Here is a 15,243-nt window from a genome sequence, read left to right on the forward strand (position 1 = left end):
GATGCCGAGTGCAGATGATCCCGCTGCCCTTTGATACCAAGATGATGGGGTTTCCATCCCCCTCCCCTTATCTTTCCCCTTCAAACCCTTCAGCTTCTGAAAAACCTGAAATATTTTTCGCCCGGCATCCCCAGCTGGCCGAAACAACTGGCGACAGCTTTACGGCTCCTCGTCTCCGCTCGCTTCCGTGGAATAGTAATGAGGGGAGGGGGGAAACCGTCCCGCCGGCTGATTTACAAGGCACGAAATTCTTATAAATCATCACCTCATCGTCTTCGAAGGAGCACGGGGGGGGAGGGGGATGCTCCGACTTCCCGCGGTTGTTGCAGCGACACGATGCAGCGACGCTTGTATTTTCGGGGAGGCATCCCAACCGCCCGCTGCACCTCGCCGTTACTTCATCGAGGGAGCCCGAGCGCAAACCGTCTATTTTCGGTCGCTCTCCGACAGCTGAGCTGAAGGAGGGTGCCGTATTTTAAAGGCTGCTCTCAAGCACGAGGTGCAAATGTCAGAGCAAATATTTTCCAGATTGGGGTTATTTTTTTGGGCTAAGCTGGAAGGAGGGACTTCAAAATGGGGTTTTGCGAGCTGTCACTTACCCTGAGGACCACAAGAGGGGAAATTGAGTTTTTTTGGGTTCCTAGCTTGAGATTTAAGCTCAGTTTTGCACCTTTCCCATCGCATCCCTGACCCCGTGACCATCCCTAGTGGAATATCTGTTGCCGCTGGCTCGTACGTCCTGCTGGGACTCTTCAGAGTCGATTTTAACCCATCCCGAAATAATTCTGGGGCTAGTTTGAGTCATCCCCTCTCCCATCCAATATCCCTTAGGAAACAGGCAGAAATCCAATGTTTCTCACAAACCCCACTTTTGATGGCATTTTTTATCGGGGAAGGGGATGGAAAATCAGGAGGAACCAAACTGTGGCCAGGCTGATCCAGAAAAATCCGTCCCTGTGGCTTTTGCAATGAAATATAGGAAAATTTGGCTGTGGGACCCTGTGCTCCCAGTGCTCCCAGTGGAAGTGACTCCAGTGAAACCTCACCTCCAGGTCCTTGGGAGAAGGGGAGGGGGGTTTAATGCCTCACCGGACCAAAATCTGGTGGGGGGAGCTCCATCAGAAACCTCCCCCCAGATTAATAATAATTAACAAATGATCCCAAAATGGGAGCATTTTGCCCTGGGGGATAATCCCGCAGGAAGGGCCTGGGGTGGGAAGCGCCCTGGGGGGACTTTTGGGGTGCCCTAAATGTAAAGGTCGGGGGGGGTGCTGGTGACCTTGATGGTGGGGTGGCACCAGGATGGGGTCAGTGGTTGGAGTGGGGGGTCAAAGGCCACCGGGGTTGGCTCTGAATGGGGCTGGGGAGGGCAATGTGTTCGGGGGGGCGAATAGGGTTGGTGGCAAATGTTGTTTGGGGGGGCAAAAGCAAATGGAGGCAGCAAATGTGTTTGGGGGGCTAATGCAGCCGGGGGGGGCCGAGTGATGGTCTGGGGGACCCAGGTGCTGGGGGGGTCCGAGGACTGCTTGGGGGCGTCCTTTTGGGGGTGCCTGGGGGAGGGTCAGCATTGCCGCGGGGGGGGGGGGGGGGGGGGGGGCTGGCCGGGAGAGGGTGTGTGTGGGAGGGGCGCCGGCCAGCAGGGGGCGCTCGGCGGCGCGGCAGGGGGCGTGGCTTGGCGCGGGGGCGTGGCTACTCGCGAGGGGGGTGTGTCGCGGCGGCGGGAGGGGGCGTGGCTCCCCGCGAGGAAGGCGTGTCGCGGCGGCGGCAGAGGGCGTGTCCCGCGGCGGCGGGGGGGCGTGTCGCGGCGGCGGGGCGGGGCGGGGCGTGGCGGCGGCGGCGCGGCGGGGCCGGGCGGGCGGGCGGCGAGCGGCGGCCGCGCTGTCAGGCCGGTGTCGGTGTGATGAAGATTGGCGGGCAGGTAGGCTGTCACTCACCGGCGGGCCGCCGCGCGGGGGCGGGCGGAGCCGCGCCGAGCGCCGCGGACAAAGCGGCCCGGGCGGCGGGGCACGTGCGGCGGCGGCGGGGACCCCCCACCCCCCCTCCCCCCCATCCCCTCCGGTGCGGGAAGTAACTTGCCGTTCCGCACCGCCTCCCCTCGCAGTGCGGGGCCGGGGCCGGCGCGGGCCTCGGTTGCAGCGTGTGTGTGTCCGTCCCCGGTGTCCGGTTCCCCCCCCGCCCCCCCCGCCGGGCTGACCTCCAGCCGGCTGCGGTTTGCCCCCACCGTTGCGGTTCTCTGCGGCGACCCCCCCCCACCCCCCACCCCCGGCCGGTTGCGATGATTTCGGAGGGGGGGAGCTGCAATGATCCGGGGGGGTTGGAAGACCCCCACCCCCGGTTGCAACGGTCCCGGCGGTATTTGCAACGATCCCGAGGGATTGCAACGATCCCGGCCCGTTGAAGACCCCCCCCGGCCGGTTGCAATGCCCCCCGGGGGGTTGCAGTGCTCCTAGGGGGCTGCACCCCCGTCGGTCGGTTGCAATGCTCTCGGACTGTTGCAAACCCGCCCCCCACCCGGCCGGTTGCAGTGCCCCCCGGGGGGGTTGCAGTGCTTCTACGGCGGGGTTTGCACCCCTTTCCGGCCCGTTGCAATGCCCTGCGCCGCCCCCCAGCTGGTTGCAGCCCACCCCCCGGCCGGTTGCAATGCCCTGGGACTGCTTGCAGACCCCTCAGTCAGTTGCAATGGCCCCCCGGTGTGGCGGGGAGGGGTCGCAGCCCCCCAAGCTATTTGCGATACCCTCGGACTTGCTGCAGACGCTCTGACCGGTTGCAGTGCCCCCCCCGGAGGGGGTTGCAACCCCGTCTGCAGACCCCCAACCGGTTGCAGTGACCCCCGGGGGGGTTGCAATGCCCTCGGGCTTGCTGCAGACCCCCCAGCCAGTTGCAATGCCCACCCCCGCACCCCCGGCGGGTCGCAACCTCCTCGCCCCCCCCAGCCGGTTGCAATATCCTCTGCAGACCCCCGACGAGTTGCAATGCTCCCGGGGGGTTGTGGGGTTTGCAGCTCCCCTCCAGCCGGTTGCAATGCCCTCCGGGGGTGTGTGTGAACCCCCCAACCGGTTGCAATGTTCCCCTTACCCCCGGGGGGGGGGGTTCGCACCCCCTCCAGCTCATTGCATTTTGCAGCTGGAAAGTTGCCTGCTGTGCAAACAGGGCTGGGGGGGGGGGGGGCCCTGCTTTATCCGCAGCTTACAAGGCACCCCTTGACCTCGGGGCGCCCCCCAGCACTCCCAGGACACCCACTTTTGGGGGGGCACGCACACACCCCCGGCCGCCACCTCGCAGGGCCCCACGCGGGCTCGACGCCAGCGCTGAAACGGGGCCCTTGCTGGCGCACCGCAGCCCGCTGCTTCCCGGGGTGGGGTGTAAACCCACCCCCCACAAAGCACCCCCATTCCCCCAGTGACCCCCATTCCCCCAGTGACCCCCATTTCCCTCGCTGTGTCTGGTTTCCTCCGCGGGACCCCCCCGGCGCATCCCTCCCGTGCCCGTAGGGCTGGATAAATGCTGAACCCCCCCCAATAATCCGATTTTTTTCGCGGCTCGGCAGCAATGTGTGTGTGTGGTTTATTAATAATTATGGAAAATTTAAATTTATTTTTAATTTTTTAGCCGATTTACATCCGCAGGAGGGCGGCTCTGCTGGCGGCGTCGCACAGCTCGGGAAGTTTTGCCGAGGGACGCGTGTCCCCCCCCAGCTTCATCCCGGTCGTCACCGGGCGTCGAAGCTCGACTTAGGCTCTGGCTCCGGCTCTTTGTTTGGGCTCTTCCCGGTTTTTCTCGCTCCCGAGGATCTTTTTTTCCCCACTATCTCGTAACGGGAAACCCTAAACCCGCCGGGATATTTTCAAACTCCCGGCTGGAGAGATTAGATTAAGGGGAAGGGGGGGGATGGATTATTTTTGGCCGGGATGTGGGGGCTGCCGTCTGCCGGGGGGACGCACAGAAGGGGAAATGCCTTAATTTTACTTTTTGTAAAGATTTATTTTCCCTTTAAAACCCCAAAAGTGGCACAACTGGAGCTGGGGGGGGCGGGAAAGTGGAGCGTGGCTCGGTAGACCCGGCTTAAGCGAAACTTTTGGGCGTTGTGGGCTCCAAAAGTGCTGACTCAACATATTCGGCATCTTCCAGTTGCTGGAAAAAAAGGGGGGTGCTCCCTGAAAAATACCAAACACCCCCAAAACCTTCGGCTTTGAGGGGGCCGTCGCAGCCCTGTGCAGGCGGGGAGAGGGGTTGGGGTGGATTAATGGGTTTTCTGGTGATTTGGGTTAAAAAATAACAGCTTTTTTTCTTTTGGGGAGGGGCAGAAGGATGACGGGACGGGGATTATTTCATTCCCCCCCCTATTTTATTTCCCCCCCTGCGCTGAGATTCCTTCATCAGGGGCAAATGTTAATTGCTCGAGGCTAATTACGGGAGAGGCTCACAGGGGAGCAGCGTGGGGGGGTGACACCGCACCCCCCCGTCCTCCCCAAAATTAGGATTTTTAAGGGAATTTGCCCCCCAAAACCAGCATCGGGGGGTCCCGTAACCCCCGAGTTTTGACAGGACGAGCATATGGCGCGGTATCTGCGACACCTCGGAGGGACGTACTGTTCAACGCCCCGGCGGCACGGGGGGGAAGGGGGAAAAGGGACACTTGGCGTCGCCGCCCGGCGCGGAGGGGCATGTGCTGCGCTCCCGCCAGCTGTTCTGGGAGGAGAAGGGAAATCGCCTTTTTTTTTTTTAAGGAAATTGCCCTTTTTGGGTGAGGAATGGCCTTTATTTTGGGGGGAACGGCCTTTTTTTTTCAGGAAATTGCCTTTTTTTTAAGGAAATCAGGATTTTTAAGGGAATTTTTTGAAGGATATCTTTTTTTTTAATGAAATCACCTTTTTTTTAAGGAAATTGCCTTTTTTTAAGGAAATCAGGTTTCTTTAAGAGAAATATTTTTTAAGGAAGTCTTTTTTTTTAAGGGAAACCTCCTTTTTTAAGGAAATCACCCCTTTTTCTTAAGGAAATCACCCCTTTTTAAAGGAAATTTCCCTTTTTTATAAGGAAATCTCTTAAAGGAAATTGCCTTTTTTAAAGGAAATATCTTATTTGTAAGGAAAATACTTTTTAAAATAAATAGTTTTCAGGAAATTCCTTTTTTTTAAGGAAATCTCCTTTTTCCTTGAGTAAATGCAGGCAGTTGTGCCGGGAGGGGAAGGTTTTATCCCCCGGGGCACTGGGGAACAACCTCATTTCCCAACTTGCCGCCTCCAGGCGCCCGTGGCATGCGGTGGCTTCGCGTTTCGGGGGTTTAAAATAAGGATTTTAAAGCCCTGCTCTAGCGGGAAATGTTAATTTAAAATACTAAAGCAGGAGTTTTACGCTGCCAAGCTCCCTTTTCCCCAGCTCCCATAAACTCCCTCTTCGCCATCTCTCCTTTTCCCTCGCAGAAATACCAAATTCGAACAAGGGACTGTGTTTCCTAAAGCCAAGGGGAAACTTTTGCCCCGATTAGGGGTAGATTAAGGGAGATTTGACGTCCCCGAAAGCAGGACCGAGCATCAATATCCTCTTTTTTCAGGCCCTGACGCCATCTCAGCACCCCATCCCCCATTATTCTCCATCCTTATTTTCCTCCAGGATGTGCAAATATGCCTTTTTTGGGGTGTTGGCGGGATAATTTGCTGGATCCAGACAATTCCCAGTTGGATTTACAATCCCCCATGCCGTCGAATAACTTGATTCCCAAATAATTTTCACCGCCGCCGAAGAGGGTGTTAACAAATGCCCTCTAATTAGCGAAAACTAAATGGTTTCCTGGCATCGTTAAGACGCCAGCTCAAAATAATAATCCAGAGGGATGGGAATTAATCCTAGATTAAGTTTAGACCCTGTTTCATCCCCTGCTCGAGCCTTGCAAGGACCGAGGTGATGCTCCAGGTAACAGCCATGGGAAAAACAGCCGATCGCGTCGGGATGGAGCCAATCGTGTCGGGATGAGGTCGCTTCTGCCCAGCTATGATTTGCAGCTGTATAAATAAGACAAGGATTTGGCCTCGTCTCTTCCCCCCGCCTGATTATATCTTATTTTTTTGGCTTTCCCTCTTCCAAAAGGGAACACAAACCCTCATGAGTCCACACCTTGCTTTAAAGCAGTGTTCGTTAAAGGTTTGCGAGCTTCTGGCGTGTTGTTTTGGGGTTTTTTTTTTAGTCTTTAAAAGGCCAAAAAGGGCTTTTTTCCTCCGTGGGCACTGCCCTGGCGGGATGCTCTTTGCCGCTAATGGGATACAGATGCTCCGAGGTACCAGAGGAGCGAGGGAAGGAGGGCTTGGGAGAAGGTTGAGGCTTGTCTAGAACTCGGCTTTAGGAGCTCTTTCAACTAGAAATAATTTTCCAGGGCCCTCAAAGTTTTAGTTAATTTTAAATTTATTTTTAATTTAACTTTTAATTCTTTGTTTTTAATTTTTATATTCTTTTTAATTTTTATTTTCTTTTTCTTTTATATTTTTTCCTTTTCCTTTTCCTTTTCCTTTTCCTTTTCCTTTTTTCCTTTTTCCCTTTTTCCTTTTTTCCTTTTTTCCTTTTTTCCTTTTTCCTTTTTCCTTTTTTCCTTTTTTCCTTTTTTCCTTTTTTCCTTTTTTCCTTTTTCCCTTTTTCCCTTTTTTCCTTTTCCCCTTCCTCTTCCTCTTCTCTTTTAGTTTCATAATCGTAGAATCATTTTGGTTGGAAAAGACCTTTAAGATCGTGAGTCCAACTCCCAAGCCCACCACTAAACCCTATCCCTAAGTACCACGTCCACACCTTTCTTTTTTTATTATTTTTTTTTAAATTTTTCATTTCAAAATCGTTCAATTTCACTTTTTATTTGACTTTTTTTTTTATTCTCCATTTTATTTTATTTTTTTTTAATATTCCATTTTATTTTCCCATCCACCCTTGAAGCCCTCTGAGCATCCCGGCCCGTGTGACCTGTCCCATCCCACACGCACCAGCTATCATCTGGGCAGGAAAATCCCAAATATCCACCAAAATGCCATAAAAATTCAAGATAGGGATGCAGAACCCACAAAAAAACCTCAGATTATTTCCCTGCAGGTGGAGGAGAGTTTTGCAAACCGCCGTGAAATCCTGCTTGGGTGGATGAGAGGGGGAAAAAATACCCCAATAATGTTCTAAACAGAGCTTTCGACTTTAATAAGGTGTCGCAAAAACTATGAAAAAAGTTATAACCAAAAGCACATTTTTTTTCTCGGTTCTCCCTTTCACCGCCCGCCCCGGCTGCCTGCTTCCTATCCGTAAATCCCATAAAGCCAGTTCAAAATGAGCCCAACTTCGGACTGTTTTGTGAGGTTCTGGTTTTATTTGGCCCCGGTTTGATAGATTTTTGGCAAGGACGCGTTTGCAACTGGGATTTGGAGCAGGACAGTCGCCTCGTCCCCGTTGGAAGGCGGCGGCGCCCGAGGGGGCTGCCTCGCGCTCACGTCGGGCTTCGGGTTTGGTTTAGGACTTGAACCCCCCGGATCATTCCTTGATGGGAAATGTGGCATTTTTTTCCTTTCCTGCCCCATTTTCCCCACCCCCCCCCTTTTTCCCCACCTTTTTTCCCCACCTTTTTTCCCCGCCTTTTTTCCCCGCCTTTTTTCCCCACCTTTTCCACCCCTCCTTTTTCCTCCCTCCTGTCCCCCCTCCTTTCCCCGCCTTTTTCCCCCTCCTTCCCCCCCTTTCCCCCTTCCCCCCCTTTCCCCCTTCGCCCCCTTTTCCCCCCTTTCCCCCCTTTTACCCCCCCTTTTCCCCTCCTTTTCCCCCCCTCCCCTCCCTTCCCCTCCCTTCCCCTCCCTTTCCCCCCTTTCCCCCCTTTCCCCCCTTTTCCCCCTTTTCCCCCTTCCCCCCTTCCCCCTTTCCCCCCCTTTTTCCCCCCTTCCCCCCCCTTTTCCCCCCTTTTCCCCCCTTTTCCCCCCTTTTCCCCCCTTTCCCCCTTTCCCCCCCTTTTCCCCTCCTTTTCCCCCCCTTCCCCCCTTCCCCCCTTCCCCCCTTCCCCCCTTTCCCCCTTTCCCCCTTTCCCCCTTTCCCCCCTTTCCCCCCCTTTTTCCCCCCTTCCCCCCCTTTCCCCCCCTTTTTCCCCCCTTCCCCCCCCTTTCCCCCCCTTTTCCCCCCTTTTCCCCCCTTTTCCCCCCTTTTCCCCCCTTTTCCCCCCTTTCCCCCTTTTCCCCTCCTTTTCCCCTCCTTTTCCCCTCCTTTTCCCCCCCTTCCCCCCTTCCCCCCTTCCCCCCTTCCCCCCTTTCCCCCTTTCCCCCTTTCCCCCTTTCCCCCCTTTCCCCCCCTTCCCCCCTTTCCCCCCTTTCCCCTTTCCTCCCCTTTTTCCCCCCCTTTCCCCCCCTTTTCCCCCCTTTCAGCAGCCCACCTCAGGCAGACAGGCCGCCACGCACCCCACACCGGGATCCTCCACATCCCCGGGGGGATCTCACCGATCCCCGTCCCCCTCCCCTGCTGCAAGCGACAGCAAAATAACTTGGCTAATCAGGCGGCGAGTCAAAACTTTTCCAAACAATTAAAAAAAAAAAACCAGAATATTTTATTTTAGTGGTTTTATTTCACGTTATCTGACCGGCGGCACGTTACTCCTCGGATTATTTGGTGGAGGCAGGACGAGTCTTTTACAGATATATCACTTCTAGGTACATCGGAAGACACTTTATAGCTTTATAAAGCCCTTAAAAGGTTTTTTTAAACACTACTTGAAGCTTCTGAGGCAAGTTTTAGAATAGCAATTACAAGCTCCCTTATCCCCAAGCAAATTCCCACTGCGGTGGGGGATGTAAACCGCTTTAGACATTTTTAATGCTCCTGAGCAATAAATTTAAAAGGGAATTTATTGTTCCAAGCTGCTAATTTCTCCAGCCGAATGCTGCCGCCTGTTGCCAGCGGCAATGCCGGGGATGGCCGGGCTGCGGGTTGGTGATTTTGGTGCCTCTCCCAGAAAAAAACACTTGATTTTTCTGATTTTTTAAATCTTCCCCTAACTTTCTATTCCCCTTCTTATTTTCCAGCATTTTTCCACTGCCTCTTTCCAAAGGGGAGCCCTCAGGTGTGCGGGGTCGATGAGCTGAACCCTCTCTGGGTGTTATATTTTATTAGCGCCTTTATCAGTTCATAATTAATGATAAATAATCGGTTCGGCGATGGCGGCGGGCGCCTTCCCTCCGGAGCATCCCGTGTCCCGCATCCTCTCCCTCACCTTGCTCCTCCTTACAACTCTCCTTTTTATAAAACAAGGAATATTCAAGACAAGGAACCTGCTTTATTTGCACTCTAAAATAAATAAATTTAAGGAAAAGGCTAGTTTTTTATATATATTCCGGGACTTCCCTCCCCCTCCCTCGCTTTTCCCGGGATAGGAGCTAGGAAATCCTTGGATGGTGGCTGCCTCCCATCTCCCCTTCGTTAGCGGGGTCATTTGCAGCCCAGTCCCCCTGGAGCCGGGGTTCAGCTCGCTCCCTGGGGTGCCGGAGGGATGCTTGCCTGGATGAAGCTTCATCTGATAACTGTGATGCTCGTAACGAACCCATAATTAAAACCCCTATCAGCGCTGGCAAGCCGGCCCCACCGCGGCTCTCCCCGCAGTTCTGCCTTACTCCAGGGATGCCGGTGGGGATTTAGGGATAGTCCTGCAATTTTAGGAGGGGTGGGGCAATTTTGGGGATGCTTGTGCCATTTTTAGGGATTCTCATGCAATTTTGAGGATGCTGGTCTGATTTCAGGCATTCTGGTCCAATTTTAGTGATTCTGGTGCAATTTTGGGGTTGCTTGTGCAATTTTGGGGATGCTGGCCTAATTTTATGCTTGATGGTGCAATTTTGGGGATGCTTGTGCAGTTTTTAGAGATGCTTGTGTGGTTTTAGGGATGCTGGCCCAATTTTAGGGATGCTGGTCTAATTTTGGGGATGCCAGTGCAGTTTTCGTGACGCTCATGCAATTTTTAAGGATGCTGGTGCGATTTTGGGGGATGCTGGTGCAGTTTTAGTGAAGCTCTTGCAATTTTGAGGGTGCTGGTCCGACTTTGGGCATTCTGGCCCAATTTTAGGGATGCCGGTGCTATTTTAGTGACGCTCATGCAATTTTTAGGGATGCTGGTGCAATTTTAGGGTTGATGATGCAATTTTGGGAATGCTGATGCCATTTTTAGAGTTGATGGTGCAGTTTTAGTGATGCTCGTGCAATTTTGGGGATGCTGGCCCAATTTTAGGCTTGATGGTACAATTTTGGGGATGCTCGTGCAATTTTTAGGGATGCTTGTGCAATTTTGGGGATGCTGGTCCTATTTTAAGGATTCTGGTGTGAATTTAGGGATGCCAGTTCTATTTTAGGGATGCTGGTGCAATTTTGGAGTTGCTTGAGCAATTTTGGGGATGCTGGCCTAATTTTAGGCTTGATGGTACAATTTTGGGGACGCTCATGCAATCTTTAGGGATGCTTGTGCGGTTTTAGGGATGCCAGTCTTATTTTGGGGATGCTGGTTCAGTTTTTGTGACACGCATGCAATTTTTAGGGATGCTGGTGTGATTTTTACAGATCCTCGTGCAATTTTGGGGATGCTGGTCTGATTCTAGGAATGCTCGCCCAATTTTAGGGTTGACTGTGCAATTTTGGGGATGCTGATGCGATTTTTAGGGATTCTGGTGCAATTTTAGGGATGCCAGTTCAATTTTAGGGATGCTAGTCTAATTTTGGGGATGCCAGTGCAGTTTTCGTGACGCTCATGCAATTTTTACGGGTGCTGGTGCCATTTTAAGGTTGATGGTGCGTTTTTTAGGGATGCTGGTGCCATTCTTAGGGATGCTGGTGCAATTTTAGGGAAGCGCCTGCAATTTCAGTGATGCTCCTCCAGCTTTTGGCTGTGACTCACCCCACCCCAGGCCCCATTCCATTCCCACTTCTTTCCCCCCGTGCAAACCCGATCCCCGCCCCGATCCTGCCCTCGCACCCGTCGCTTTTTAATTGAGTTGCTTTTCACTCTTTTTGAGTGTTTCAGCATTTTCTCCTTGTCCGGGCAGCTGCCTCTTGCCACCGGGCAGCTTTCCCTTCTATTTATCATAACCTGTTCCATTCTAAAACCGCCCTACGCTGTGCTAAATCCTTCCTCCCTACCTAAACAACCTCTGAAAACAGAGTTGTCTTTTTTTTTCCGCTTCCTGCCCTTATAAAATTACCATCCCAAACAGCGTGGCTGCAGGACCCAGCGAGGATATTTATCCGAAAAACACCAAATAAAGTGGTTTTGTAGCATCTTTAATAGCAGAGCACCTGGAAGGTGGCCAAGGTTATCTCAAGGTATAGACATCAGGGGGTTTTATTTTCCCTGCGACCATTTATGTTGGGATTTAGGCTCGACGGGGGGAAGCTGGAGAAATTCCTGGTGCTGTTATCCCTGCAGGAATTACTGGGAGCTTTTTCACCCTGAATTAATTGCCCTTGGAGAGGGACTGGGTGTGTCAGTGCTTTCACACTCCTGTGATGAGCTGGGAAGGACTCAGGGGGAATAATCCCCCTGATTCCCCCCCCCCCCGCCACTTCTTTAACCATTAATCCCCAGGTCGTGATGGAGGCCGGCACCAAAAGCAGCTGAAACGTGCCTGAAGCGGCGCCCTGGCCTCCGGTTTGGGCTGAGCATAAATCTGGGGAGCGACAATGCTGGGAAACCCTCCCCGGTGGGATTTGCGGAGTCGCCTTTGTGAAGACCCCTTTGCAAAACTGCCCTGCAAAGGCCCTTTCAGCAAAGACCCCTCAGCAAAACCCCCTTTGCGAAACCCCCTTTGCAAAGCCCACTTAGGAAACCCGACTTTGCGAAGCTCCCTTTGCAAAACCTGCTTTGCAAAACCCCCTTAGCAAAGACCTCCTTGGGAAAGACACCTTTACCAAACCCCGCTTAGCAAGACCTGCTTAGCAAGACCTGTGTAGCAAGACCCGCTTAGCAAACCCCGCTTAGCAAACCCCGCTTAGCAAACCCCTTTAGCAAACCCCGCTTAGCAAACCCTGCTTAGCAAACCCCACCTTAGCAAGACCCCCTTAGCAAACCCCACTTAGCAAACCCTGCTTAGCAAGACCTGCTTAGCAACCCCCGCCCTTAGCAAACCCCACTTAGCAAAACCCCCTTCGCCCACCCGCGCCAGCCCCAGCGCACGCTCGCCCCATCCACCCCCATCCCACCAGGGTGCGGGACAGGGCTGAGGGGGGGGACGACACGGGACGGGGTACCCCTGGCCCCGCTCCAGCACCCGCTGGGGACGCGCAGCACCCTCCAGCGAACCAGACAGAATTCAACCCTTTGTTTCCTGTTCGGCGGCTCGACTTCTCGAGGCTGGAGACGCTCAACAAGCCCCTCTTTGTGCTAATTTAATTAATCGCTGGGGCCGAGGGCAGCAGGGATGAGACGCGCCGGCTATAAATACCTGCTTTTATTTGGGGGGGGGATATGCACGGTGGCGTTTAGCCCGTCGGCGATTGAACCTAAAACTAATTAAATTTTATTTAATTCCAATTGACCTCTAATAAGAATGTATTGATTGATTGGTCTATAATAGGAAATCATGGCTTGACTTGTTGATAATAGAAAATTATTGATGGATTGATTTATAATCGGAAATTTTCAAGCTGGGGAGGGGAGCGAGCGCGGGCGCGTGACGTCTACCCCAGAAAATCATCGTGGCATCCTCCGTGAGCGAGCCGCGAGCTGGCCGTCGACCCAGCCACATACTTCTCAATACAAAGAAGTTTTCCAATGCGAGTTAAGCCTCCGAGCGTTGTGGATGCGCTGATTCCTGGAAAAGTCCTTATCCTGGTACTGGTGGGTTTTTTTTGGTTTATAACAAGAGTTTCAAACTTTTTGTCCCATTTGCAAACGAGGAAAATAAATCCTGCGGAGGTGAGGTCCCCGGAGCTGCAGAGAGTCAAAAATATCTTCAAGACTCGCTACGGAGCGAGTTTTATCTGCGAAAAGTGACGTTTCTCTCCTGGGAGAGATGCAGACGATTATTCCAGCTGATAAAGGATAATTTTCAGTCAAGAGATTGAAATTTTAGTGAAATTCTTTTAACGTAGAACATAGTATATCTAATATGAAATTATTTTAATGTACAATAATGATCAGCTCCAGGGAGTGGGAGGGTGGGGATAATCCTAAATTACAGATTTTTGGCCCCAAACAGCAAAAAAATCCCCGTCGGGCTTGTTGCGGGCGGCAAATAAGGAAAAAAAAGGGCAAACGATGATTTTGCCAAGAATTTTTGCTGCGTTGGCGCAAAGAGCATCACGGCTTTGCCGCCACTTTGGGCAAGAAAGCCCCGAGCGCACGGCCAGTGGGGACCAATCCTGCCTGGAGGGTGATAACTTTTATTTATTTTTTTTTTTAATTCTATGGGAAAACTCTCCAAATCAGGGGAAAAATCCCCCAAATCGTGATCCCAAGCTTCGGAGCATCTTTGAGTCAGGTGTACTTTTAATTAATGAGATTTCATAGAATCATAGATGATTCTACATGAAAAAAATTCCAGATATTTGCTGAAATCCAAAGCACTTTTCACCCTGGGCGTGCTTTTATTGTCCTTCCCGTAAATAACCTAAAATAAGAAAAATCATTAGTATAAATTATTTGGGTGCCTGCGTTGTTATATTTAACATTTCTATTTCTATTCCCTTTAAGGTGGGGGAGCGGCCTCCCATTTATTTTAGGGATGCTGGGTCACTGACACATGAAACCAAGGGAAATTGTTGGCAAAACGATATCTCGTCTCAAAATAGCCACTTTATGGCCCGGCCCTGCAATCCCTTGGCGAGGCCGGGTCCTGCAACACGAGCTGCTCCGGCGCATCCCTCGGTTTTATTATTTATCCCGGGTTTATTTAGAGGAGCGGCTTTTTGCTTTTGGGGGTGGGTGGGGGGATGAAACAGCTTGTGCCGGCAATCCCGGTGGAGTTTTCCCTGTGGATAGCCTGAATCCTTGCGGGAAATATCCGGGAGTTGAGGGTATCTGCGCTTGGTGCTTCCTTTTCCCGCTGCACGCAGGGAGCCAGAGCATCCCCAGCATCTTTGGTCCAGCCTAGGATGATCCATCACCCCCAGCTCCTCCACAGTAGGAGCGTGTTTTAACAATTATTCCCCCCCCCCCCCGGCATTTTTAGGGGGAAAAATTAAGATTTTCCCCATAGGAAAAAGCTCCAGAGCCTGCGTTGGGTGGGGGGTTGGCACCAGCAGAGGGGAACCACCCTGCTGCTGGAGGTGGGGGCCGCAGCCTGGATTTGGGATGCTCAGAGAGGGCATCTGTGCGTTACCAGTATGATTTAGGGCATTAATAAAAACCCCACCGGTTTATACTGTTTTTTTGGCTGCGGGGTGGTGTAGCTTGATGGGAAAACACAGATTTTTTTCCTGTCGCATATTTTAGATTTTTAAAAGCTCTGGTGACGTCGGCCGGGTTGTGGCGTCTGTATTTACACAACTTCATATAAATACTCCACATCCGCTTTTAATCCCAGTTTTCCTGGAATTAAGGGCTTTGCCTGTGCCCAAACTTCCCCAAGCAAAAGTTTTTGTGTCGGGTTTTTTTTCCTAATCTGAAGGGGAATGTTTGGGATGCATCTCCTCCGCGTCCCTCCCTGCCAGGAACAGGGACACTTGGCTTTTCATCCCAGGGTGAGCAAAAATCCTGAAATAATTAAATTTTTACTGGGGTGAAGCAGGGCTGGGGAAAGGGTTGGACGGGAGAGGTTGAAAGTAGGGGTTGGGTGCCGGCGGCTTGCTGGGGACGCTGGGGACGCTGAGGGGTTGGGTGGGTTTTTCCCCCCTGATGTGGCAGGGGAGTTGTTCCCCTCCTGTCTGAAGGGGGAAAAAAAAGAGAAAATAAAAAGAAAATTGGGGAAAAAAAGGAAGAGGAAGATGATAAAAAACAAAGGAAAATTGGAAAAGTGAAAATAAAGAGAAAAAAGAAAATGGGAAAAAAGGAAAAAGACAAAAGGAAAATTAAGGAAAAGAAAGAAGAAGACTGATAGAGAATAAAGTGAGGAAGGTAATAAATAGAAAAAAGGAAATTGGAAGAAAAATTTGAAAAAAGGAAGTTGAAAAATTAAAAGAAAAAAGACATTTAAAAAAGAAAAAATAAAGAAAATTTTAAAAAATTAAGAAAAGCAAATAAAAAGCAATACTGCCCAGCTTAGGGCGCACCCCCAGCAAGGTACTTCCCAGATATTTTCCAAATATCCCTGCTGTGGAGGGCGGCGGGGG

General features: G+C 52.0%; 1 protein-coding gene across 2 annotated transcripts in view; it reads left to right on the forward strand.

Moving 5' to 3' along the window:
* The first annotated feature begins 1,829 nt into the window (after positions 1–1,829).
* PKNOX2 (PBX/knotted 1 homeobox 2) overlaps positions 1,830–15,243 on the forward strand; it is a 91,448-nt gene continuing 78,034 nt past the window's right edge. Inside the window, exon 1 of one of the 2 annotated variants that reach the window (XM_075116051.1) lies at positions 1,830–1,918. The gene's annotated coding sequence lies outside the window, so the exon portion shown is untranslated. The remainder of the gene's footprint in view (positions 1,919–15,243) is intronic. The other variant, XM_075116050.1, reaches the window with a different exon arrangement.

This window comes from Phalacrocorax aristotelis, chromosome 22 (assembly GCF_949628215.1).
Source record: "Phalacrocorax aristotelis chromosome 22, bGulAri2.1, whole genome shotgun sequence".
Lineage (NCBI taxonomy): Eukaryota > Metazoa > Chordata > Aves > Suliformes > Phalacrocoracidae > Phalacrocorax > Phalacrocorax aristotelis.